Below are 25,897 nucleotides of genomic sequence, written 5' to 3'. Positions count from 1 at the left end.
CCGTGGGCTCAGACAGTTCCTCACCTTGTCCTCCCAAAGTGCTGGGATTACAGGCTTGAGCCACTGTGCCCTGCCTATAGTATTATTTTATTTCGTTTTTTGAATCAGGGTCTCATTCTGTTACCCAGACTGGAGGGCAGTGGCGCAATCATGGCTCACTGCAGCCCCGACCTTCTGGGCTCAGGTGATCCTTCTGCTTCCGCCTATCAAGTAACTGGGACTACAGGTGAATGCCACCATGCCCTACTAATTTTTTAATTTTTGTAGAGATGAGGTTTCGCTATGATGCCTAGGCTGGTGTCAGGCTCCTGGGCTCAAGAAATCCTTTTACCTGGACCTCCCAAAGTGCTAGGATTACAGGTGCAAGCCACTGCACTTGGCCAACATGATAGTATTTTTATACAGTATAGTATTTCAATTTTCTTTCATACCTTTGCATTTGTATCTTATAGATGGAGACTGGGTCATAGCCTTTGTTCTTGAATTGTGTGTCTGATTTAGGGATAAAAGCAGAAGGTCTCACACCTGCTGGTATAGTGTTCATGAAAGCAATAATTATATAGCGCAATTCTGCTTCCTTTTTTTCCTCAACCTCTCCCGTAAAAACTAGCCCTACAGTTTATACGTAAGAGGACAAAAGTTATCTACTGATTTTCACAAATAAATGTCTGCTTTGATTAATAAAAAAATATATTTTTTAATACCAGCATGTGGTGAAAAGAAATTCAGCTGTAGAGAGGGATCTACAATGAAATGTAAAAGCCTCACTCCCTACAAGTAATTGGTGAATTTTATTTCTTCTTACTTGGCTTATTGAACTCTCACAGCATGTGTTGATACTCTTTGAAAGAGGAACTTTAACCCACTTAAAGCACTTCAGACTTCTTTTTTGTTTGTTATAGTATATTTACATTGTCAGAACTTGTAATGTTTATAGTCTCTTCTAGAACTCTTGTTTTATGTACTTTACCAATAGGTTGATTCCAACGATTCAAACCTTGTAAAAATAGCATTTACATTATTAAAAATACATATCTGTACTTGCTATGAAACTTGTAGTGGGATTCGACTCTGAAGGAACTGAAACCCTCTGCTGCATATTTGGGGGATTTCACTTCCTGAGTGTCAAAATCTGATGGAACCTTTAAAAAAATCTTTAGCTTTATTCTCTTTCTCTAAGTGCCATTGTCTGTTTTTGTTCCTTCTCTCCCTCTTTTAAAATTTATTTTTGTGTGTTCCTTTTCATTTTGTTGGAGTATTTCTTCAAATAATTTTTCTGTGTGTGATACGTTAATGGTAACACATGTCTGACAATATATTTTTTTTTTTTTCTCTGAGTTGGAGTCTCACTCAGTTGCCCAGACTGGAGTGCAGTGGCACACTCACGGCCACTGCAGCCTTGACCTGCTGGGCTCAGGTGATCCTTCTGTCTTAGCCTTCGACAATGTCTTTTTTTTTTTTTTTTTTTAATGTATGCTCAATTGACAGTTTGGCTAGGTATATGGAATTTTAGGTGCAAAATAATTTTCCTTAGAATTTTAAAGGGATTACTTCATTATCTTCTAGTGTCTATGTTTCTAATAAGAAATCATATGTCAGTCTGACTCTTGTTATTTTAAAGGTATCAAAATTTCCTTATGCTGGGTCAAGATGTACCTGTTTTTTCATTTATTTGCTGGTTTTTTTTTTGTTTGTTTGTTTGAGTTGGAATCTCACTCTGTCACCCAGGCTGGCATGTTCACAGCCACTGCAGCCTCAACCTGCTGGGCTCAGATGATCCTTCTGCATCTGCCTTCCAGGTAGCTGGAAATACAGGAACGTGCCACCATGCCTGGCTAATTTTTTTTTTTTAATTGTAGAGATGAAGTCTCACCAAGTTACCCAGGCTGGTCTCGAACCCATGGGCTCAGGCAACCCTGTCACCTCAGCCTCCCAAAGTGCTGGGATTATAGGCGTGAGGCACCGCACCTGGCCATCCTCTGTTTTTATATTTACCAATTAGCTTGTATTCTTAGCTTTAATTGTAATAGATCAGGGTCCTTGTAGTTTGATTTTAAAGTTTTCATATAAAACTTGAAAAAACTATGTCTGCATATATTGCATAGGATTGCAGAGGTAAAAGTAGGACTGGTTTCTATAGATTTTAGGAGTTATGTCTTTTTTAAAAACAGTGGTCCTCAACTTTGGATGCATGTCAGAATTATTGGGAATTATTGGGAAGCTTTCAAAAACCTGAAGCATGAGTACGGCCCTAAGATATTCTCATGTAGTTGGTCTGGGGTGTGCATTTAGGCAATAGGATTTTAAAAGCTTTCCTGAGATTCTTAGATACATCTAGGGTCAAGAACCACTGCTTTAAGATAGTCTCAGGAATGATATGGCTTCACCCCACTTTCTAGTGGACTTGGTCCTGAGTGAATTGTATATTTCGAGGGCAGACCACTGAATGTTTGGGGTCCCTCTGGAATATGCCCATATGAGAGCCTGGGGAGTGTTAGGTTCACAGCTGGGTCCTGTTCAGATCAACATGTGACTCACAGAACTGCCAGTTCTCAGCAACTGCTGTAGTATTTTCAAGGTAGATTGGGTAGAGAAGGGGTCATAGGAGCTAATAGACTTGTGCATACAGGGTGGCGCTCTGGGGAGGAATGAATGGGAGAGACAAATCCTGTGGTTCTTGGTTACATAGTTTCCTTAAAGCTGCTGGCCCTCTGTTGGTTCTCCTTCCTTCTGTTTTCTTCCATGTCAGGGGTCGTGACTCCTCAGAGGTGCCTGGTTGATGGCAACAGCTGCAGCATCTGGGCCGCGGGCCTCTTATTGGTGCTTGGTTTGTGTATCACCTCCCAAGGGCTCATGTGATCCTCATTGCAGTCCTAGGGGCAGGTGCTGTCCTCATCCCCTAAAGGTTATTGGTTGACCTACTCAAAGTTCGCACACCCGTCTAGAGCAGAGTGGGAATCTGAACCTAGCATGCCCTTCTCAAGGTTCTTGGGGGCCACCTGCAAATGTCTATAAAAATTCTGAACATTGGCTTTCTGAAGCTGTTTTGCTGCTTCATGAAGATGCTTTAAAATGCATGTTCTCCCAGGCTGGGAGCACCTAGGAGTAGGATGTCTTTGCCTTTTGCAGCTTCCTGCTAATCTTTAATTCATTTTGTTTTTGTTTTTCTGGGCTAAGTAGAGGGTGGATATTGGTGGGGGTGAGTGACAGCACAGTTGGGCTTCAAAGAATGAAACAGAACTCTCTCAGAATGCACTCCCTACTCTGCCCACATCACATTCCTGACAAGTAGGACTTGGGGTACTCTATTGCAGAAAGAAGAAAAGTGTGTAAAATGTTTAAGAAAAATTTTGAATCAGAAATAATTTTTAAAGTTGGTCTTTTAAAGGAAAAAAGCCTCTGTTATCTGTAAACATTCATACTGAAAGACCTTTTCCTTTGACACTGCCACAGTGATCTTACACACAGCGTGCGTCGGTGGACATGAGCAGCACCTGTTCCTGCTTTCCTCTCACATCACTTTGAGGCTCTGAGGGCATGGGAGAGAAGTAGGATCTCAGGTGTGGGGCCAGGCTTGCGGGTTGGCTCCACTGCTGCCTGCCTGGGCTTTCGTGTCCTTATTTGTGAATGGGCTATTATAGTGGACACCCCATCTTGGAGTGTTGTGAAGGTATGAGATGAGCTAATATATGCTGTATTTTTAAGGACAGGTGCATGCATCAGGCAGTCAGGAAGTGTCCGCAGCTGTTCTGACATCATCATCATCATCATCATCTTGCATATTTGGAAGATGTTAATGCTTTCCCCAAAATTAGTTCTTCTTTTCATTATCCTTAGTTTGTTTGAAATGGAAAACTCAGTTGTTTTGGAACAACTGTTTCAATTTGCTTCTGAAATGTGTGTAACCAAATTGGTTTTTGAAACGAATGTAAACATCTTTTAATATTCTTTAATTGAAAAGATTTTTTGCATCTTCCATAGATGAATGAAAGCAAACCGAAGACATTTTGATGACTGTTGTGACACTCCTTGTCTAATCTTCATTTTTATTTGTTTTATTTTTTTGAGTTGGAGTCTCACTCTGTCGCCCAGGCTGGAGTACAGTGGCCGCTCCCGGCCACCGCAGCCTCCACCTGCTGGGCTCCGGCAATCCTTCCGCCTCAGCCTTCCAAATAGCTGGAACTACAGGCGCGCTACCACACCCAGCTAATTTTTGATTTATTGCAGAGGTGAGGTCTCGCCAAGTTGCCCAGGCGGGTCTCGAACCCACGGGCTCAGGCAATTCACTCACCTCAGCCTCCCCAAGCAAGGGATTACAGGCTGAGCCACCAAGCCCGGCTTAATCTTCATTTTTAAAATGCGTTTGTCTTTCATAAAATACGTTTTATAGATCAGCTATAACTTGAGCTATATCCCATTTGTATGAATTCTGTCAGTACAAAAACAATCAGTTGTAAAATTTTGAAGGACAAAGATGAGGACAGTGAAATGGAGTCTGCCTGAAGTTTGGGTAAAAAAAAAAAATTCATGGAGATCCTATATTGCATTAATAAAATGGAGTCCGTTTGGTTATATCTGAAAGGACATATTTTCCTCTAATGGTACTTTCTTAAATAGGACAAGTTGTATTGACTATTAGATAACACAGATCCAGTGTTTATTTTCAGGAGTGCTAGGAATAGATGAAGATTCATTTATTATGACTTCATATCACAATAGAATAAAACATTTCTTAATAATGTGATCACTTGCTAAAATCAAAATAAAGCACAATCTCACCCTCTTCTCTCCAAGAGTAAGGAATGTTAATATCTCGCTGAGGCGTGAGTTTTTCCTGCTGTGACCATGGCAACCGACTCCCCTCACAAAGGGACCGGCCTCCCCAAACATGAGCCCGACACAAACATTTGACTTTCTTCAAGGCAATAATATTAAAGCAAATTCCTTGTCTTTGCCAAACACAAGATTCATTGTGAGAAACTTCCAGCTTCCTTACTGAGATACGTCTTCCTTCATTACCCAGATTCATGAATTCAATTTCTCTCCGTCTAAAACCTGACTCATAAGAAACTTTTTGCACAGAACTCCGCTCATTTCACTATGATTGTGGAGTCTCTTTCCATTTTTTGTTTTCACACACAGCTCTTTGGTTGTGCTTCTTTGTGCCTGCCTCACTTTGCAGTGATGATGGAGGTTTAGCTACAGCTGCTTTGGTGATGGCAGCTAATCCATCTGTCCTGGGGCGGGGAGCCAGGCTGGGTGCCTCCCCTAGGTGCACTTCCTCCTCTGCTCTTGTTTATACCTGTGGTTCTTTGAAATCAGAATCATTCTGCTAACTGATTTGGACTGACTGAGCTGTAGGGGTTAATGCTTGAAATTAAACTTCTACCTTGTATGAAGCCCCCTACCCCCGCAGAAGGGCACTGCTCCTGAGTCAGACACTTGGGGGATGTGAATGGGGGTGGGAGAATTCGTGTTGCACTTCTTTATTGCAGCATTGACCCCAGTGGTACTGTGGGCCTGCTTCAGTGCCACCCAGGAGCTGGACAGACTCTGGTAGATGAGAGCCCCCTGTTCTCTCCTCCTTGTAGCAGAGAACCAGGGAGTGCCACGGGTGTGGCTGAGGAACACACCTGGCCAGTGTCCCTTGGATGGATAACTTTCTGCATCTTGTCTTGACTTTGAACACCAGACAGATTTATTGTTTTAACTTTGCACACATCTGTTTTGCTTTGTGTGACTTTTCTCGGTAGCATTACATCTGAAACCATCTGGATAACACAATTCAGGTGTTGGCAATTTCTCTTCTAGGGAAAGTGGGTATCCTACCCCTTGAAGCCTCCTCATCTTGTTTTGGGCTCAATGCCTCCTCTGCTCTACCCTACTACAGCATCCAGGCTCAGCTTGCCAAGGGTTAATTTCTACATGTTACTCCTAATTCAGAAACCTTACTTGGCCACTCCTGCCAACAGGGTGAAGATAAGCCTTCTAGCTTGACAGGCAGTTCCTACAGAAGCTGGTTCAGGCCTAGTCACCCAAGCACATGGTGTGCCCTGAGTAACCAGATGCCCATGAGTAAATGGGCTCCCCTTGAATAACTGGGTGCCTCCTGATTAACTGGGTGTCCCCTGAGTACCTGGGGCTTCCTGAGTAACTAGGGACCTATAAATAGCCAGGTGCCCTCTGAATAACTGGGGACCCCGGAGTAACTGAGTGCCTCTGCCATACTGTGCACTGTCCTTGGTGCCCCTATTCAGTGGTCTGCCCTGCTCATTTCTGTTTGTTTACTTTCTAACATTCTCATGTTCCCTCTGTACCTCCCTTAGTAGTGACTTTGTCTTTTAAGCCTCCTGAGTACTTTTTTCAGCACCTTCCTTTGGTATTTAGCTATAGGCTATCATTTAACTCTTTTTCCAGTTGAGTTGCAATATGTTTGAAAGTGAGGATTTTCTGAAGCTTTTATTAAAATATAATCTCCATAGAGAAAAGCACACTTATAATCATGCAGTTGGGTTAATGTTCACAGACGGAATGCAGTATGCAACCAGCCCCCCGAGGAAGAACAGAACATCACAGCTCTGAAGCTCGCTTGGGTCCCCCCATTATTCCCTCCTCTCCAAAGGCAACCCTTTGCCTAGTTTCAAGCAGAAGAATTTTGGTCACTTTTGTGGTCCATGCCAGTGTTCTCAAGGCACCTACTCCTTTTTCCACTCAGGTTATATGAGAGGAACCCTCACAACCCCAGAGAGTGCCTTCTCACTGTTATGTTTCCAGCTTTTCCATCTGTACTTGTGTAGTTCTGATTTCAAGTGCTGCTCTTGGTGACCACACAATGAAGTTCTGTTGGGTCTGCACAGTATAATGTCTTTTATGACCAGAGCTGGGACATGGGATATATGCTGCCTGGATATGGTGATGCTGGCAGTGACTGTAGCTTTTTACAGACATATATGTGTAGATAACCACCCACAAGTGTCCGGTTCGGTGAGTTTTACCCACCGATCACATGCAGGCTCTCAGCTTCCCCTTATAACCAGATCCTGACCTTCATCAGCACAGACCGGACAGGCTTCCTTTCAGGGACATTTTAATTTTGTTTTAAACAAAATATTCCTGGGACTTAGCTTTGTTCTATACTCACTAAGTGTTCACCTAATTTGTTTTTCTCTAATGAGCATATACTACATTAACATGGTGCTGGGTGGATTGTGTTTATCATCATACTTATGACATCAGTTACTAAGTATGGGACATTATCTCTCTTTGACTTTCCTCTTATTCCTTTGAAAGCTTATGCAAATTGTTGGTGGTAGTGCAAAATGTTCCTAGCTTTTTATAGTATATGGTATATTAAGCTTTATGAGAGAGAGTGCCATTAACATTGAATTATAAAAGAGCATTTCTTTTCTTTTTCAACAGTTGGGTATTCTAAAAATCAAGCAATAGCACAGAGCTCAGGGTCTTACCTTTGCTTTTTGGACTCGGTAAGTAATTCTCTTTTCATTTTGTTCATATATATAGTTTATATGTATATACATATATATTTTTTGTTTATATATATTATATATATGTTAGTTGACTAATTAAATGATCTTACATTTCAGTGTGTGTGTTTTTTAAAAATCATGGATCACAACTTACTGCAGCCTTGACTTCCTGGGTTCAGATGATCCTTCCACCTCAGCCTCCCGAGAAACTGGGACTACAGATGTGTGCCACATGCCCAGCTAGTATGGTTCTTGAAAGTCATTTTTCTGGTCCAGGCACAGTGACTCATGCCTATAATCCCAACACTTTGAGAGGCTGAGGCAGGAGGATTACTTGAGCCCCAGAGTTCGAGAACAATCTTGAGCAACATAGTAAGACCTCGTCTCTACAGAAAAAAATATAAAAAAGTTAGCTGGGTGTAGGGGCACACAAAAGCTATTCAGGAGGCTGAGGTGGAACAATTGCCTGAACTCAACTTGGGAGGTTGAAGCTGCAGTGAGTTGTGATTGCTCCACTGCACTCCAGCCTGGGTGACAGAGTGAGACCCCAATTCAAAAAAAAGAAAGAAAGAGAGCGAGGAAGAAAGAAAGGGAGGGAGGGAGGAAGGAAGGAAGGAAGGAAGGAAGAAAATCATCTTTCTAATAGTTATACTTAAAAATTAAGGTTGACAGGTTGTTGCTGTTTAATTGCTATGGCACTTAATGAGTTAATTAATTCATGATGAATAAGAGTTCATAAAATGTAAAATGGCACAGCAGAGAGTGATATGAACAAAATGAAGGTAAACGTACATAAAATTGGCAAGTATACTTTAAAGATTAATAACTTTAAATGAAAATAATTTGTAAAAGTTGATAAGAAAGTCTAAAGAAGAACATGTGGTCAATAAGCAGGAAAAGGCCAAGAGTAGAGACTCAGAAGTGGGCATACAAATAACAAATATACTTTTCTAAAAATTTAAGTCATTTGTAATCAAACAAATTAGTGAGATTTCTTTTGGGAACAAAATTAATAACTTAAAAAAATGTAGATATGCAGTTTTTTTTCTTTTGGAGTCGGGGTCTCACTTTGTTTCTCAGACTAGAGTAGAGTGGCCTGATCATGGCTCAGCCACAGCCTCAGGCTCCTGGGCTGAAGGGATCTACCCTTCTCAGCCTTCTGAGTAGCTAGGATTATAGGCATGCGCCACCACACCTTGCTAATTTTTTTATTTTTTTTGTAGAGACAAGGTTTGCTATTTTTCATAGACTGGTCTGAAGCTCCTGGGCTCAAGTGATTCTCCTGCCTTGACCTCCCAAAGTGCTGGGATTGATTACAAGTGTGAGCCACTGATATTCCGTATTTTGGAAAGTATAAATTAGTGCTTTCTTAATAGCTTAATTTTGTATTTTATGTCAAGAACTTTAAAAATGCTTACGCCTTTGACTCCTAAATTTCACTTCTAGGTATGTCTTAGAAAGATTTAAGTACAAAGAAGTTTCAGGTTGTTTTTTTGATGAAAAATTAGAAATAAGCTGGGCTTATTTCTATTAGGTGGCTCAGCCTATAATCCTGTGCCTTTGGGAGGCTGAGGTGAGTGGATTGCCTGAGCTTGCAGGTTCGAGACCTGCTTGGGCAGCAAGACCTCATCTCTACAATAAATCAAAAAATCAGCCTGGCATGGTAGCGCACGCCTGTAATTCCGGCTACTCGGAATGCTGAGGTGGAAGGATCGCCGGAGCCCAGCAGGTTGAGGCTGCGGTGGCCGGGAGCGGCCACTAATGAGACTCCAACTCAAAAAAAAAAAAAGAAAAATTAAAAATAAGTTAATATGTGATAGAGTAATGGTGAGGAAATTTCTGTTGACCTCTGGGGAAATCACTGCAATGTTTGTAAAGAATTTGAAAGAACAGGACAAATGATTTTAATGGCTAAAATAACATATAATTGCATATATAGTCTATATTCAACTATGGATTTTTAAAAAAATTACTATTAAATAAATTTTAAGAACCATCGTCTGTATTAATTTCCCTGTGGCCAGGTTCCGCAGGTCTGGAGTCATGCTTCCCCACGCATCCATGCTACTACCCACAGTGTCTGCTCCCCAGAGCATCTGTGCTTCCTCCAGTGTTCATGCTCTCCTGAATATCTGGGCTCCCCAGGCTGTCCCTGCATTCCCGAGGGGATGCTGCTCACTATCCCAATGTCGGCTCTCAGAGTCTCTGCCCTGCTGGATTGAGTCACGTGTGAACCATCTTTTCATCTCACGCTGACTCGGTTCTTTTCCTTGATTACCAGACACCTCTGCATGAGGTCTTGGTACATGTAGAAGTTGGGGAGTTACACGCCTATGTGTAAACAAGGTAAAACTGCATCTGAAACAGTCTTACTCTGGAAAGCAAAACCTCGATGGGGCTCGTGCCATGTGCTCTAGCTTCCTGTCCTGTTGTCTGGTCTCTTGCTCTTTTCTTCTTAGACCAAATGCCTTGGATTTCTCCAGTTTTCTTACACAGAACATTTCACCCTCCCTTCTTCTGGCCCTCTTATTGGCTCATGTTTTCACACTTAGATGGTCCATCTAATATTTTCTTCACAAAGGTAATGTCCACCAAATACGGCTGGACTCACCACTTTGAAAACTTTGTTTTTGAGTTGGAGTCTCACTCTGTCACCCAGGTGGGAGTGCAATGGCACACTCATGGCCACTGCAGCCTCGACCTGCTGGGCTCAGGCGATCCTTCCACCTCAGCCCTCCAAGTAGATGGAACCACAGGCATGCGCCATCATGCCTGGCTATTTTTTCTTGATTTATGGTAGAGATGAAGTCTGAAAACTGTTTTATACTGCCTTTGGATGATAGGATTAGGGTCGTTTTATTTTTTTCTGTTAAGATGGTTCTTTCTGAATGTTTTACAGAGATCATGCGTTACTCTGTAATGACAACAGCAGCGAGATTTGAGTTTGTGACTTGCAGCAGATTAGAACTTCTCTGTTCTCATGGCATTTTAAGATCTCCCCAGTATGAAGGTCCCAGCTTTCATTCAATTGTGCTTTCATCTGGGGCTAGAAGAAAAGAGAAAATGTTGAAGTCACCTTCTGTCCTCTGCGGTCTCGTCTGCTTCATATGTTTCTTTTGTTCACTGAAGAGCAGGAGGAGTGGGAGTATCGGGTCAGAACAGGGAGGACCACAGCCCCAAGGGTCACTTGATAAAGTAGTGATAGAGTCTTGCCAGTGAGCTCAGCAATGGAACAACTTGTCAAAGACAGGAGGAGAGTAAGAGGCCCTTGAAATGCCCTTTAGACTGCAGAAGTGGGAAGAGGTTGGAGCAGATCAGATGTCTAGTTTGGCAGATTCAGACATCGTGGGACAGAGAGGCAGCAAATAGTGGCTCAGAGTGACAGCAACGATGTTCTGAGAGAGGACAACCCACTGGATGACACCATGACACCTTGGCTCCAGGGCGTGTCAGAGAAAGATGATGGTACAGAAGTCTGCCCAGGGAAGCCTTGCCTCTGACACTAGAAATCTGAATTGTTCTTAGGGTTTAGTTGAAAAATTGATGAAGTAATGCTAAGATAAGTTGTAGAAAGCTTCAAGCAGTGTTGCCTTGTCTCTATAAGACCATCTGGCCTTGGTCATGTGGTGGGGGATCACATTTGCCCTCCTGGTGACTGAGGGAGGGCAAATGTGTAGAGTTCAGTGTGGGACACATAGAAACTGCCCTGGGTGTTGTGTCTTTCTCACAGAGTTTAGATTTGGGCTTTGTACTTAAAAAACAGAGACAACAAAGGAAGAAAGGATCCAGAGAAAAACTGCAAAAGTAGAGCAACAGAAACACAAATTTATGAGGCAGAGATTAAGCTACATACTTTTTTTTTTTTCCCAGTTGGAGGCTCACTCTGTTGCCCAGGCTAGAGTGCAGTAGCATGCTCATGGCCACCACAGTCTCGACTTACTGGGCTCGTGCAATCCTTCCACTTCAGCCTTCCAAGTAACTGGAACTACAGATGCACACTACCACACCTGGCTAATTTTTTTATTTATTGTAGAAATGCGGTCTGGGCTCAGGCAAACCTCTCGCCTCTGCCTCCCAAAGTGCTGGGATTACAGACTTGAGCCACTGTGCCTGGCATAAGCTACATAAATTTAACTCAAGTCCTGTTGGTTCCAAAGAGGCATTTTTGCGGATATGTGCTAGCTAGTTTTTCTGTATCCAGGGAACAAAAGACGCAATGGGGTTTCCTTTTATTTAGGGGTTTTATTACATGTAAAGAGGATTTCTTGGTTGTAATATTGATGACATCTTGAAGAACACTGGTGCATTGCCCTGTGAACTACCCTACTGAGACATGGAAGGAAAATGGACTGGGGCCCTGGGCCTGGGTGGGTCCTGAGGTCTGGCCTTGATTGACCTCATTGTTTAGTCCCTGAGCCTGGACTTAGAGGCAGATCTCTCAAACATTCCTGAGGGTGTTGGCACCTTCCTTTGGGTGTTGGCTGCTCTGTAGATTCATGAGGACGAGAGATGAAAGTCCTGAAAGGATCTTGAGGTTTTGCCCAGTTGACCAGTAAGATTTCCTTGAAATGTGCTCTAAACACAGTATGTGTAGGGGATTGTTAAAGTGAATTGAACAAATATGACTCCTGACCTCTGGGACATTTTAAATGGATCTTCAACTCTTGCTAATAAAGCATCTCCTTTCTCCCCACTACCTACCTTCAAAAAGGCTGCAGTCATAATGAAAACTCACTGTGGATACTGTTTTCTTTGTGTGAAACATATCTAGATGGGGCCTATTCAGTGGCCTCAGGTATTCAGAAGGTTGTAGGAAGGCATTCACCATGGCTGTCCTATGGCATGGTACTGAAGGGGACAGCTTTATAGTAAAAACATGGCCAAATTCTAGCATGTGAAATTGACCATGATTTCTAATGGGCCATTCCTGCCAGAATGAGTGATCTCATTTGCTGTGTTGTAGTTCTAAATTTCCATCCAGAGTAAAGTTGCTAGTTGGAAGGAAGAATGTGTCTTTATGGATCTCTGTTTAATGTCACATCATATTCTGTAAGTGACCTTTTGGGTGCTCTGGATGGTCCTGGCTGAGTTTAAGACCTTTCCATGCCTGTTTTAAATCAGTGGTTGAAGTTGAATTTCCCCCTCCCAGTTAAATACTATTATATTCTTGTCTGGTTGTTTGTGTTGTTCTTGGGAACTTTGGTAGAATAAAACAAGGCAAACCAAAAGTCTGGCTTTTAAAGAAAATGGCCTTTAAGTATCTACCTCATACGAGGATTCAGGTTCTCTGGCTTCTTGGAAATGTGCAGATGCGATATCTGTGAAAAAATCCCAGTGGTAGCCTACTCCAGGGAGGTTCTGGCAGTTCTTAGAGTGCTGCTTCCTTCTCAGGTGACCAGGCTTTCTTATCCCTCACCCCGCCTCCCCCCGGGTTCCCAGAGTAGAGAACCTCTGTCCACCACCCTCCCACCTCTCCCCTCCCATCTTCACTGGGGATCTCCATGTGGCTGTCTGTGAGGGAAACCACATGGTCCCACAACAGTCTGTCCTGGGTTGGGGACTCAGAGGCAAGAGGAGGGAGGCTTATGTGGCTGGAATAAGAAAAGCCAAGGCGACTGGGTGCCGCAGATGGGGCAGTGCAAAGGCCACGTACTCAACTCTGCTGCCTCAGCAAGGAGGAGGTCCTCATTTGTGGGCATTCCTGGTCTGTGGGGCGAGGCATTGACAAGCCTGTCTGTCCTCACACTCACTGCCATTCCTTTCATGAGAGGGATGCCAGGAAGCCAGGCTCCAGACCTCAGGGTTACTGCCATCTGCCACTCTCACAAGGCAATGGCTGCTCCCACAGTTCCCGGAACCTTTGGCTTAGGAGGCCGTTCTTTTCATCCAAGTTTCTTTATCTCTTTCTTGTCCTATCTGTGTGATTTTGCTCTCTTGCTTTATTTGGGCTCATTCTGCTACTGCATTTCTTTTTTTTTTTTTTTTTTTTTTGAGTGGGAGTCTCACTCTGTCGCCCAGGCTGGAGAGTACAGTGGCACACTCACGGCCACCCCAGCCTCGACCCGCTGGGCTCAGGTGATCCTCCCGCCTTAGCTTTCCAAGTAGCCAGAACTACAGGTGCATGCTACCGCACCCGGCTAATTTTTGATTTATTGTAGAGATGATATCTTGCCAAGTTGTCCAGGCTGATCTCGAACTCACAGGCTCAGGCCTCCCAAAGTGCTGGAATTATAGGCCGAGCCACTGAGCCCAGCCTACGGTGCCTTTTTTACAATAATCCAAACTGGGAACTACCCTAATGACCATAATAGTGGAGAAATAAACTGTGGCATAGTCACACAATGGATAAGGGAAAAATAGCAAACCACCAATATGCATGCTGTCATGGGTAATCATTATGTGGCGTGAAAAGCTAAACACAGGAGTACATGTTGCGTGGTTTCTCCAATGTAAAATTCAAGACCAGGCAATGGAGCTGTGGTCGTCTAAGTCAGGTTAGCAGTAGCTGTGGAGATGGAACCTCAAAGAGGGCATGGGGAACACCCCGAGTGATGGGAATCTCTATATTTTAACTGAGGTGTTAGTCATACAGGTGCATAGGTTGTCAAAACGAATCAAACTGTTCACTTTGTATACAAATTTCATGTTGAAACCTTGCATTTCACTGCATATAAATTTACCTCAGTTTTAAAAAATTGAATAACTATAATGACATGCAACAATATGGATGAATCTTAACAATATTACATTTTTAAAATTCTGGCCAGGCGCAGTGGCTCATGCTTGTAATCCCAGTACTTTGGGAGGCTGAGGCAGGAGAATCACTTGGAGCAGGAGTGCAAGACCAATCTGGGCAACATAGCAAGATCTTGTCTCTACAAAACAAAACAAAAAATCAAAAAAGTTATCCAGGTGTGGTGATGTGCGCCTAGTCCCAGCTACTTGGGAGGCTGAGGTGGAAGGATCACCTGAGCCCAGGAGGTCAAGACTGCAGTAAGCCAAGATTGTGCCACTGCACTGTTTTCTTGGGTGACACAGTCAGATGCTGACTCAAAAAAAAATCCAAAATATTATGTACAAAATTACATTTATACAGTTAAACATGACATGTTCACTGGAACATGACTAATACATGATGCTTGGCCAAGCAGTCCCAGTAGTGCCATGGGAGCAGAAGGATCTCACTAAGAATCCTGCTCTGCATTTATGTGTTGTGTCTCTTTAACCTCCTCCAGTCTGGAATATTCCTTAGCGTCTCCTTGACATTCCTCCTTTTGATGTTTTATTTTTTTCATGGTGTATTTTTTTATTTTAAAGATTTGAGGTACAATTCAGGATTAGGTATACAAGTGGTCATTGTACAAGTAAGGTTTGGGCTTCCCTTTGGTCCCCACTTTGCCTGGTTCCTTTCAATGTTTTGAAGATTCCATGGCACTTCTTTTGTAGAATACCCCTTAAAACTCTAGCTGTCTGATGTTTTCTTGTGGTGCTGTTGGGTCATGCATCTCTACCCAGAGTACTTCAGGGGTGATGCCTCCTTCTGGCTACCTCTGTCGGGCATATGGTTTTGATTTGCTTCATTCCTGATGATGTTCAGTGTAAGCACCTGATGCAGGTATCGCCTGCTGTGAGGAAAGGCAAGGCCAGATACATATCCTCCTCCCATCAGACTTGTAATACATGTTCATTTGTGAGTGTGGACTTCTTGCTTTCTTGAAGAGTTATCATTGGTTACTATGATGGTTTATTGCAATGGTCATTGTCTATGATTTGGCCAGTGAGAGACTTTTCAGACTGGCCTTCGTGACTTTGGATGTGGTCCTGCCACCTCTGAGGATTCTTGCCTTTCTGGTACAGCAGGACCTTCCAGGGTCATCATCCTAGGAATTCTCATGGCATTAGCCATTTCTCAAGGGGTCCTGGTTCTATTCGGGAAGACAACGTCTGGGTGCTCAGTGTTTTCACTGTTGTTGGGGTGTAGCCTTTCCCAGGCTTCTTAGTGGACAGAGCTGGGGGTTTATTTGCAGTCATGTACTTTATTTCCATGTCTGTGTTCTAGAAGCCATGCCTTTACTGAACGCTTGCAGTCTCCACCCAGTGCTGCTAGTTCATTTCACCTGCTGGAAGGTGGTTTATCTTACCACCCCTCCCCACCTATGCATAGCTAGTCTCCTCTAGCATGCACCCTGCTCAGGCCAGGACAGAGAGGGAATATGCATTAAGTTTTTAGAAGCTTAGTATATGCTTTGGAGATTCTTGGAGGGGAGACTTGTGGAGCCCTTGTGGTGTGAGGACCCCAGGTAGGGCCAGCACCGAGATCTTCCAGAGGACCTTCCTGCAGCACCATGAGAGCAGGTGTGCCCTGTCACAGCTCTCGTTGGATAGTCTCCCCAGATGGTCCCCTCTTTGGCCTAGCCTTTCCTGGGGGCATGTAGGGGTCTGTGGGGAATAGGCTCAGGTTCTTCTGTGTGTCCTTGGTTGGGGTCGGTTTGAAGGCAAGGCACCAAGTGTAACTGCCATGTTCTTTGTCAGCATGGGAACAGTGCCAGGAAGGACAAAGGCCAGAATGTGACTAAGGACTGTACCTTGAACATTTTTGTTGCAGATTAGTAGAGAATGTGGACTTACAGGCCTCCCTGCTGGGACACTGAGGTTGCATTTTGACTGTTATGCCACAGGGAGTGAGAGCTGCTGACCTATGAATTCTGAATGTGTTTTCATGGGGCGCGGGGCGGGGGGGGAGTTCCTAGGCCGCACAGCCTCTCCAGTAACTAGCTCCTCTCAGTCTCCTGTACAACATCCATTGCTGCTAGCAGATGGCATCATTTGCTTGTTTTTCTTCTCACCTGTCTTCGTTGTGCACAGACAGGGATGAAGGCCTGTGACCCCAGATGCTTTGGAATGCCTGGATCCTGCTTGGCAGGTGGTAGGACTCAGTAAGCGCTTAAGTGAATGCCTGGAGTTTGGATTGTGTGTTCAACTTTAAATAGTTAAGTGAGGTTGAACTAGATATTTGGGGGCTGATCTGAGGACCCAGCCACGCTTACATTGTTCCATGAAAGGGGACATCCTCAGTTTCCCACCTGGCCTATATACAAATGAACTTTGAGAGCCAGGCACAGTGGTTCATGCCTATGCCTGTAATCCCAGCACTTTGGGAAGTGAAGGCGAGAAGACTGCCTGAGCCCAGGAGTTTGAGATCAGCCTGGGCAACTTGGCAAGACCACGTCTCTACAATAAATCAAAAAAATTAGCTGGGCATGGTGACATGTGCCTGTGGTGCCAGCTACTTGGAAGTCTGAGACGAAAGGATCACTTGAACCCAGCATATGGAGGCTGCGGTGGCCGTGAGCATGTGCCACTGCACTCCAGCCTGGGCAACAGAGTGAGAATCCTACTCAGAACCCCCCCCCCCAAAAAAAACCCCTAAAAACCAAATGAACTTGGAGGACCTGTTGCAGCTCTTCTGAGCATTGTGTTGACTTCATGAATTCCTTCATGACCTTGCCTGGGAGCCAGTAGGCACCTTTCCAGAGATGGCAGGGGCCCTCTTGACAGTGGCAACCCTGGTGGTCCTAGATATCTGCAGATAAGAATACAAGAACATGCATGTGAGGGAGAAGGCAGATCATGGAAGAGTCCAGCATCCCAGGCTGTGCCTAGCATGATGTTCCAGGTGAGTAGGAGATGGACTCCCCATCCTCTCGAGAACTGGGACCTGAGTCCTGTGGACAGTCCCCAAGACTGCAGAGTGAAGCTTGGGTCTGCAACCATGTAGGAAGGACCTGAAGAAATGCTATGCGGAGGGGACTGGCGCTGCCCAGAGGGGTGAAGACACTCAGAACCTGACCCTGGCCAGGGCCTCCTGACAGAGGATGTGTGATAGGCCCTAGGGCTATCATGTCAGGAGATTCTGATGTAGAAGAGGATGTCTGTGACCTTCCCTAAAAAAAAGTGTTTAGATCATGTTTTATTTCTTTTGCCAGCATTTTGTAATTTTTAGGATACAGATTATGAACATGTTTGTTAAGTTTGCACCTATGTATTTAAGTTCTTCTGGAGCAATTGTAAATGGGTGTTGTATTTTTAATTTCTATGTCCACATGTGTATCGTGAGGGGATGGAAATGAGATTGGTTTTTGTATATTGATCTTGCATCCTGTGCCCTTGAGAACTCACTTATTAGTTCTAGGGTGCTTTTATTAGATTGCTTGGGAATTTCTTTTCTTTCTTTTTTTTTTAAGTTGGGGTCTCTCACTCTGTCATCCAGGCTGGAGAGCAGTGGCATAATCACAACTCATTGCAGACTCGACCTCCTGGGCTCAGGCGATCTATCCATCTCAGCCTCTCCAGTAGCTGGGACTACAGGTGCATGCCACCATACCTGTCTAAATTAAAAAAAAAAATTTGTAGAGACTGAGTCTCATTATGTTGCCCAGGCTGGTCTCAAACTCCTGAGCTCAAGCAATCCTCCCTTCTTAGCTTCCCAAAGTACTGGGATTACAGGTGTGAGCCACCATGCCTGGCCAGCTTAGAAATTTCTTTGTAGACATTCGTGTCATCTACAGATAGGGAGAGTGTTATTCTTCCTCAGTGAGGCTTACTGCACTGGCCAGGACTCCTAGTGCTGTGCTTAGTCAGAGTGGAAGCACAGATGTCCTTGCCTGTCCCTGATCTGAGAGAGCATTCAGCCTGTCACTACCATATGTGTTTGCGGGAGGATTTTGAAGTGGCTGTTGATCAAGCTGAGGCAGTTCTCCTCTATTCCTAGCTTGTTGAGTGTTTTAATCATATTTTGGTGTTCGATTTAGTCAAATGGTTTTTCCGTGTCAGGTGAGCATTGTTAGGTTTTTTTTTCTTACCAATTTTTAAAAATATGTTTGTGACTGAAGATTTGTAAGATTTGTCCTCATATTCTTGGAATGTAGGAAGTCTTCAGTGTGTGTCAAGGAACTTGGTATCCTTTTTGAGCTTTTAAAAAGTGAGATAAGTTTTCTGTATTGGATCTGAGTTTTTTCTTTTTTATCTTGTTTTCTCCTTCTGGAAGTCCTTGTGTTCAAGTTTTAGGTCTCACCGTTTGTGTGTGTTTCCCTTTGATTTCTGTCATTGGTAATTTTGCACTTTGCAGCTCAGGCTTTCAGTTCATTTGTTCAGTGTGCACTGTGACCACCTGCTCTTTGGTTTAGCCACTGAATTTGAAAATTAGCACTGATGCCTCATCCTGGGAGCCTTTCCTCTTGGCTCTAGGACATCTTCCCCAGGCCTTTCCTGTTAGCCTTATCCCCTCTCTCTTTGGGCTCTGAGCAGGTGCTGCTTCTCTCGTTCTGAAGTCATCTTGGCTCTGCTTCTTGGATCCTCTTAGATGTGCTGGTGTTTATTTATGGCTCTCTGTACTCTTGGCGGTCAGGTCAGGCATTCAGGGTGTGTGGCAGGTAGGTCAAGCCAGCCATTCAGGGTGTGTGACAGGTCAGGCCAGGCATTCAGAGTGTGTGGCAGGTGTACATGGAAGTAGTCTTCTGATCCACAAGCGTCAGCCCTGCTGGGCTCTGGGGAGAGGCCTGGGTTCCAGGGTCCGTGATTTTTAGGTTAGTTCTCTCCCAGTCTTGGGTGAAGAGAACCATAGTTGGTGGGTTCTTCCTGTCTTCAGGTCTCCTGGCAGGTACACATAGGCATGTTGGCCCTAGTTGGAGGCGTTGTGAATCACAGGCGCCAGGATGCCCTCTGGTGTGGGGAGTCCAGTCTTAGGACTACCAGCTCTCTCTCCCTCAGTTCATGGTGGTAGCCTCTTACTACCCTCTGAGTTGGTGGTGTGTTCAGCGAGGGTATTTGGTTGGGGCTGGAGGGATTTGTGACATGATTGAGCAGCACGTTTTGGGCCCTGTCTGCAGTGTTTGGGATCATCCTGTGGCACTGCAGTGTCTGCTCGTCTGGTTGCAGAAAGCAGCCCAAGTCATGCTGAGTGACCTTGTTGGGCCTCAGTCCTCTCATCCAGGACCTGACCACCTCCAGGGCCAGTGACTTTCCACAAGCTTAGCCTGGTCTCAGTTTGATGGGGCGTGTCAACACTTGTAGATTTACATAAATAAATGCATGAATGAATGAATGCACACACACACATGCACACATACATACATACATACTTAGAAAACCAACAACAGAATACCACCTCCAACAGGGAGTCGATGTTTCCATAATACCAGGGAATGTGTATGGAAGGTAGCTGAGCCAGTAATGTCTTCTTTCAAAAAGATAGCACTGCCTGCTGACAGGGATCTGTTGCATCTGCTGGTCTCTTTTCTCTTGGTTTTCTCAAGGAAAAGAGCAGATGTGTTTTTGATGTCTGAGGTTGACAGAAGTACTCAGTAGTGCCCAACCATGTAGCTATCATGACACACAGAGGAGGTGGTGCCATTGATCAGTTTCTGTGTGAACAGAGAAGATGATGCAGCTGAAGTAGCCAGGAGCCAGGTGAGGCCCCTAGGCTCCCAGGACCATGCAGGGCCTCCAGCGGGGGCTGCATCCAGGTAATCAGGAGAGCTGCCCTGCCACCTGTATGACTCAGCGCTCCTCTGCAGGAGTGGACTATTTTGAACCTTGTGTATGGTTCACCCCTTTTAGCCCTCAGGTCTATCAGGAAGTGTGGGGACAGCAGGTGTCCATATCAGGTGGGTCCCCCACACTGTGTTGGAGACCATGTGATCTGGTGTTTTCTCTAGTGATACAAAGGAAGAACCCGCACGGAATCAGTAGGTGAAGAAAGATCTTTTAAATAACTCACTTATAGATGATTAAGGAAGCAGTTTTAACTTCCTTTGCTATGAACATTTTGTCCAACTGCTAGTCAGTGGAAAAATTGGCAGATTTAACCAGTCAGGTTTGTGTTTCTACTTTCCTGTCTCACTCTGCCCAGATGCAAGGAGGGAGTGAGATGTAGGGTGGAAAGAGAGAGATGGAGTGCTTCCCCACTGGCATTCCTTAGAATGGAGTACAAGCCCACGTGCTTGGCTTGGGTGGTTTTGAGAGCAAAGCAGCTGACCACAGACTGTGGCGGTTACTGGGACCAGTAATGTTATTTTCGCTATATTTAGAAGGCTTATTACATGCAGATGTTGCCTGCTGAGTGGGGTTTGTTTTTCTTCATTTCTTTATCACATGCCACCTGATTTCTATATTTGGTAGATCGAGTTTAGCCTGGAATGTTTGAATCTTCTGCAACATTAGAAAACAACGAGAAGTTAATGTGAACTGAGGCAGGTGCAGGTGGGATAGTAGGAGCACAGGATTGGGCTGGCTGCTTTTCCAGACGAGCACTGCTGCCAGGCTGGAGATGCTACTCTCACTAAACCTGTTGGCGAGACAGGCTTGGAAGCCCTGTGAGAGGTGCAGAGGGGGAAGAGGAACCAGGACACGGTCCTCCTGGTATGCACATCCGTTGCTGTCGTTGTTGCGGACTTTGCTAGTTAGGTCTCGAGTTGTTTTTCCCATTTTATTGCCAGTGGTATGCAGGAAACTATACAGATTTTCACGTGAATATGTCTATAATTTATTTAGCCACATGAGGGCAAGACTGGGGGCAGTGAGGACTCCAGTCCTGCCCTCTCTCCTTCTCCAAGCACACCACTCCCTTCCTTTCTGTTATATTCATCCTCTCCCTTTCTTTCCTAAGATGAAAATTATGGGCTTGTGCTTTAGACCCAAGGCCTGGAGTGGTTTTAGCTGGTTCAGGGTAGGGCCACGTGATTTCAGTGGTGACTATTCCCAAAAAAGCTTGAGCAGCATTGACTGAACTCTTTATCCCTGAGGCAGGAGGGCCCTCTTTCTGAACTGCAAATTGGCAAAGATCTGTTTGTGTAGACGCCTCTACTTTTGCTCTTTTCAAGAAGAGATATCCTTGTTCTTAACACTGATGTTCAGAAAGAGTTTTCTGGAACAGAGGAAAAACAAAACATTCAGGAGGGACTTATGTGAGTGCTGAGAAGTCTCTGTTCTTTTTAAGGCACCCTTCAATTAGGCCCGTGATACTTGCCCGCCTGTTTCTGTCTGTGGAGTGTGTTATTCTTGGCAGGCTGTGGCTCTTGCTGGTGCCACTGGGCTTGATGTGTTTTTAAGGGACTAACGCCCCAGACAGTAGTGAGCTTTTGAAATATTTTAATCTTTGTAGAGTGTGTTCTTCTTAAGGCTTAGGAAGGAGGGACAACATGGTATTTGTTCAGCAGTGTATTTGCTCCAAAGTGTTGGTTCTGAAACCCACTGACAAAGAGCGGGCTTGTGGAAAGTGTAGATATCTGGGCCCACTGCAGAGCTGCACCCTCCAGCTCTCATAGGCAGACCCTGTGTTTTTAACAAGCTTCCAAGTAATTCTTCTGGGGCCAGCACTGGGCTGGGTGACCCATGGAGACCTCTGATGCCTGCTTTCCACTCTGAGAATGAGTTGTAGTTCCAAGGGCATTTGTAGGTCAGTGCTGTGACCCTTGTGTCCTGAGATGCTCAGTGAGGACTTTGCCCCGTGAAGAGCCGGAACCTCACCCTCTGGTCCTCACTGGTCCCACCTCCACCTGTCTTGCTGGACCCTTACTCAGTGATCTTCACTATCTCTACCTCTACCTGTCCTGTTGGTCCTCACTGTCCCTATCTCTACCTCTCCTGTGGGAGCCTCACCTTTTGGTCCTCACTGTCCGTACCTCTACCTGTCCTACTACTGGTCCTCATTGTCCCCTCTTCTACCTGTCCTTACTTTTACCTTTCCTGCTGGTCCTCACTCTCCCTACCCCCACCTGTCCTGCTGATCCTTACTGTCCTCACTGTCCCCTCTTCCGCCTGACCTGCTGCTCTTCACTGTCCCCACCTCCATCTGACCTGCTGGTCATGTCCTTACTCTCTTCACCTCCACCTGTCCTGCTGGAGCCTCAGCTACTAGTCCTTACTGTTCCTACCTCAACCTGTCCTGCTGGAGTCTTACTGTGTCCCCCTCACCTGGCGCCTCACCTGCTGGTCCTCACTGACTCAACTTCAACCTATCCTGTTGGAGCCTCACTATCCCCATTCTTCCTGTCATGCTGTTCCTCATTTTCCTCACTTCACCGTGTCTTGCTGGAGCCTCACTGTCCTCACCCCCATCTGCCCTGCTGGAGCCTCACTGCTCCCACTCTGACCTATCCTGCTTGAACTTCACAGTCCCCACCACTTGTCCTGATGGAGCCTCACCTCCTGACTTTCACTGTCCCTATCCCTGCCTGTCATGCTGGACCCTTAACTCACTGGTCTTCACTGACCTCACCTTTACCTGTCTTGCTGGTCTTCTCTGTTTCTACTTCCATCTGTCCTGCTGAAACCTCACCCGCTGGTCCTCACTGTCCCCAGCTCCCATCATTGTTCCAGCACACTGTCCATCTCATCCCTTTCTGCCTCTGGCTGTGGTGCCTCACTTCCCTGTCTCTCTGTCTGTCTTATGTGCCTCTTTGCCATTAGAGTGTGGGCTTGCAGAGACCAGAGAGGCACTGTTTGTCCTCAGATCTCCCCTTCGTATCCCCAGGACCTAGCTTAAAGTTTCAACTAAGTTGAAGGTGGACAAATATTTGAAGTTTGACTGTATTAGGTTCACCCTAGCATCTGTTGACTGGATGCACAATGGTGGAAAAATTCATCACACATATTCCTTGTGGGGTGTCTAGGTAATGTCACAATCTCAGGAAGAAAATCATTCTGGTGACAAAATGTGTGGATAAGTTGCCTGGTTGAAAAGAACAAGGGTGAGCTGTTGGCAGGGTGTGGAGTTTGGAAAGCAGAACGAGGAAGGACAGGGAGAGCTCTCTGATTTTGCTAAGAAACCCAAGGAGGGAAATTACATAGTAACTTAAAAGTATGTGTTCTTTCTCTGCAACAAGTGGGGAGCCCAGAGTCAGCTCCAGAGTCAACTGCCCACACCCAAGCGAATGTTTTCCAGGATGAGATAGCAAACACCCTTGGCTCCCACTGCCCTGTGGCGTGGGTGACTCTGGGGTTATTCAGCAGTCAGTGGGTGAGGATAAGGTTGTGCCAGAGCTGGGAGGGGGCTCCAGGCACAGACCCCACTCATGAAATTCCTTTATTGAGGCCTGGACTTGCTATGCAATAGGGCAAAATGACCAGACGTTGGGCAGATCTTCCCTACAAGAAATGACCTTGAGTTTCCTCCCCAGGGCCCTCTCCCTGAAAAGGGGCCCTGTTTGTTGTGACCTGGGGCACATCTCCAGTTCTTGATGTAATACCAGGAACTAGTGAGAGGTGGTGTCTTTCAGCCCAGAAAGCTCCAAGTCTGGTTCCTTTGTTCATCCTTCTTCCTGTTGGAATATTTAGCTGATCAGAGGGCATTCTTCATGTGCTTTCTTTCAATTAAATGGAATTCCTTTCTCCACAATCCCTCAGGGAAGAGCAAGAAGCCAGCGGGCAAACATTTGCAGATTAATTGCATCAGGTTCATTCTAGCATCTGTTGACTGGATGTACAATAGTGGAAAAATTCACCACACATACACATCTTGGGGCATCTAGGTAACTTCAGAATCTCAGGAAAGGGATGAGGCCTTGGGAACAGGAGCGGAGGAGCCTGTGAGGGACAAAGTTGGAAGGGGTCACTCAGGCAGGGGCAGGGCTTCAGGATGGCAAAGGGCTGGGCCTCAGACAGCACTTGGGTTCTGGGGTCTCTTAGTACTCTCAGCAGGTGGAATTGTACAACTTGGATTTGTATGTGTTTAGATGGTGGATTTGTATGCATATTTGATTCTAAATTTTATTTTTTACTTATGCTACAACTACATGATGTAAAAAATTATATGGATATGAATAGGAACTGGAAGTTGACCAGTGGAAGCAGTGCATTTTGGGAATGGTGATACTGTATATATGAAGCTGAACATTTCTGCTGTTGTTGCTATGGAGCTTATGCAGTCAACTTAAGACTTAAAGTGATTTTCTGAAAAAGTATCTTCAGTGAAATAATCAGTGAACTCAGATTAAGTTTCTCTCTAACTGCTGAGTAGGCTTCATTAGAGACATTATCTTTTAAAAATCAACTTGACTGGGATATTACATAGAATAAAATGCAGCCATTCAGTGAGTTTGACAAATGGATCCACACATGTAGAAACCACGTTTCCATTGCCCCAAAAAGTCCCACATACCTCTTTGCACTCATCCCCCTCCTGAACCAACTGCTGATGTGATTTCTTTATAGATTAGGGGGTTTTTTTCTGTTCTAGGACATCACATAAGTGGAATCATCCAGTATGTACTTTTGTGGTTGGCTTTTTTTCAATCAGCATGTTTTTGAGAGTTGTTCATGTTGTTACTTATATTAGTAATTCATTCTTTTTCATTTTCTAGTGATGTGTTCTAATGTGTGGATAAAGCACATGTTTTTTTAATCTATATGATCATCTATTAATGGATTGGATTGCTTCTAGTTTGGACTATCACGAGTAAAGATCCTGTGAAATGTGTGCAGGTCTTATTGTGGACATGTGTTTTTGTTTCTCTTGGAAAATACCTAAGGGTGGAACTTCTGGGTGGTATGGTATGTGTATGTTTAACTTTGTAAGAAACCCTGAAACTGTTTTCTAAGGAGGTTGAACCAGTTTACCAGAGTTCCATCGTTCCATATTCTTTTTTTTTTTTTTTTTGAGTTGGAGTCTCACGGTGTTGCCCAGACTGGAGTGCAGTGGCACGCTCACGGCCACCCCAGTGTCGACCCGCTAGATTCTGGTGATCCTTCCGCCTCAGCCTTCCAAATAGCCGGAACTATAGCTGTGTGCTATCATGCCCAGCTAATTTTTTGATTTATTGTAGAGACAAGGTCTTACCAAGTTGCCCAGGCGGTTCTTGAACCCGTGGGCTCAGGCAATCCCCTCACCTCGGCCACCCAAAGTGCTGGGAGTCCAGGCTTGAGCCACCGCACCCGGACTCACCACTCTTTGAAAGTAGAAGTCAACTCAACCCTTCTTGGTTTCCTTGAATCTAGAGAGAAGAAAACAGCAGATATGGGGAAATGGGCCCCCTTCCTTACTTTTCTGCAGAATCCGGAAATCTGGAGAGTCCTGGATTTCACTGCCTTGCCGGAACCACTGGACCTGCAGAGGGGGTGCTCCCCGGACCCGGCACTCCAGAACCACCACCTGGCCCTCAGCCACCACCGTGCTCTGTAGCTCCTAAAAGCCAAGGAAAATGTACCCATCAGACTTGGGTGTGCTTTTAAGCAACTTCGCAGCACAGAATAAACATTACAAACCTTAGACAAAACAAACAAACAAACAAAATGCAAAACTTGCATCATAACCAGTTAGGTAAGAAAAAATACGTAGCCGGGCTCGGTGGCTCAGCCTGTAATCCCGCACCTTTGGGAGGCTGGGGTGAGTGGATTGCCTGAGCCCGTGGGTT

The 25,897-nt window shown here is 44.9% G+C and overlaps 1 protein-coding gene across 2 annotated transcripts in view; it reads left to right on the top strand.

Annotated features, from left to right (window-relative positions):
• The window catches only part of B3GNTL1 (UDP-GlcNAc:betaGal beta-1,3-N-acetylglucosaminyltransferase like 1), a 115,693-nt gene that overhangs the window by 3,526 nt on the left and 86,270 nt on the right, over positions 1-25,897 (top strand). For both annotated transcript variants that reach the window (XM_021711214.1, XM_021711213.1), the window contains one exon: positions 7,420-7,484. The gene's annotated coding sequence lies outside the window, so the exon portion shown is untranslated. The remainder of the gene's footprint in view (positions 1-7,419; positions 7,485-25,897) is intronic.

Source organism: Carlito syrichta, unplaced genomic scaffold (assembly GCF_000164805.1).
Source record: "Carlito syrichta isolate Samal-C Ts95f unplaced genomic scaffold, Tarsius_syrichta-2.0.1 Scaffold301934, whole genome shotgun sequence".
NCBI classification, from domain to species: domain Eukaryota; kingdom Metazoa; phylum Chordata; class Mammalia; order Primates; family Tarsiidae; genus Carlito; species Carlito syrichta.
Note: the sequence above shows the minus strand (reverse complement) of the source record. Positions and strands in the feature narration are given on the sequence as shown.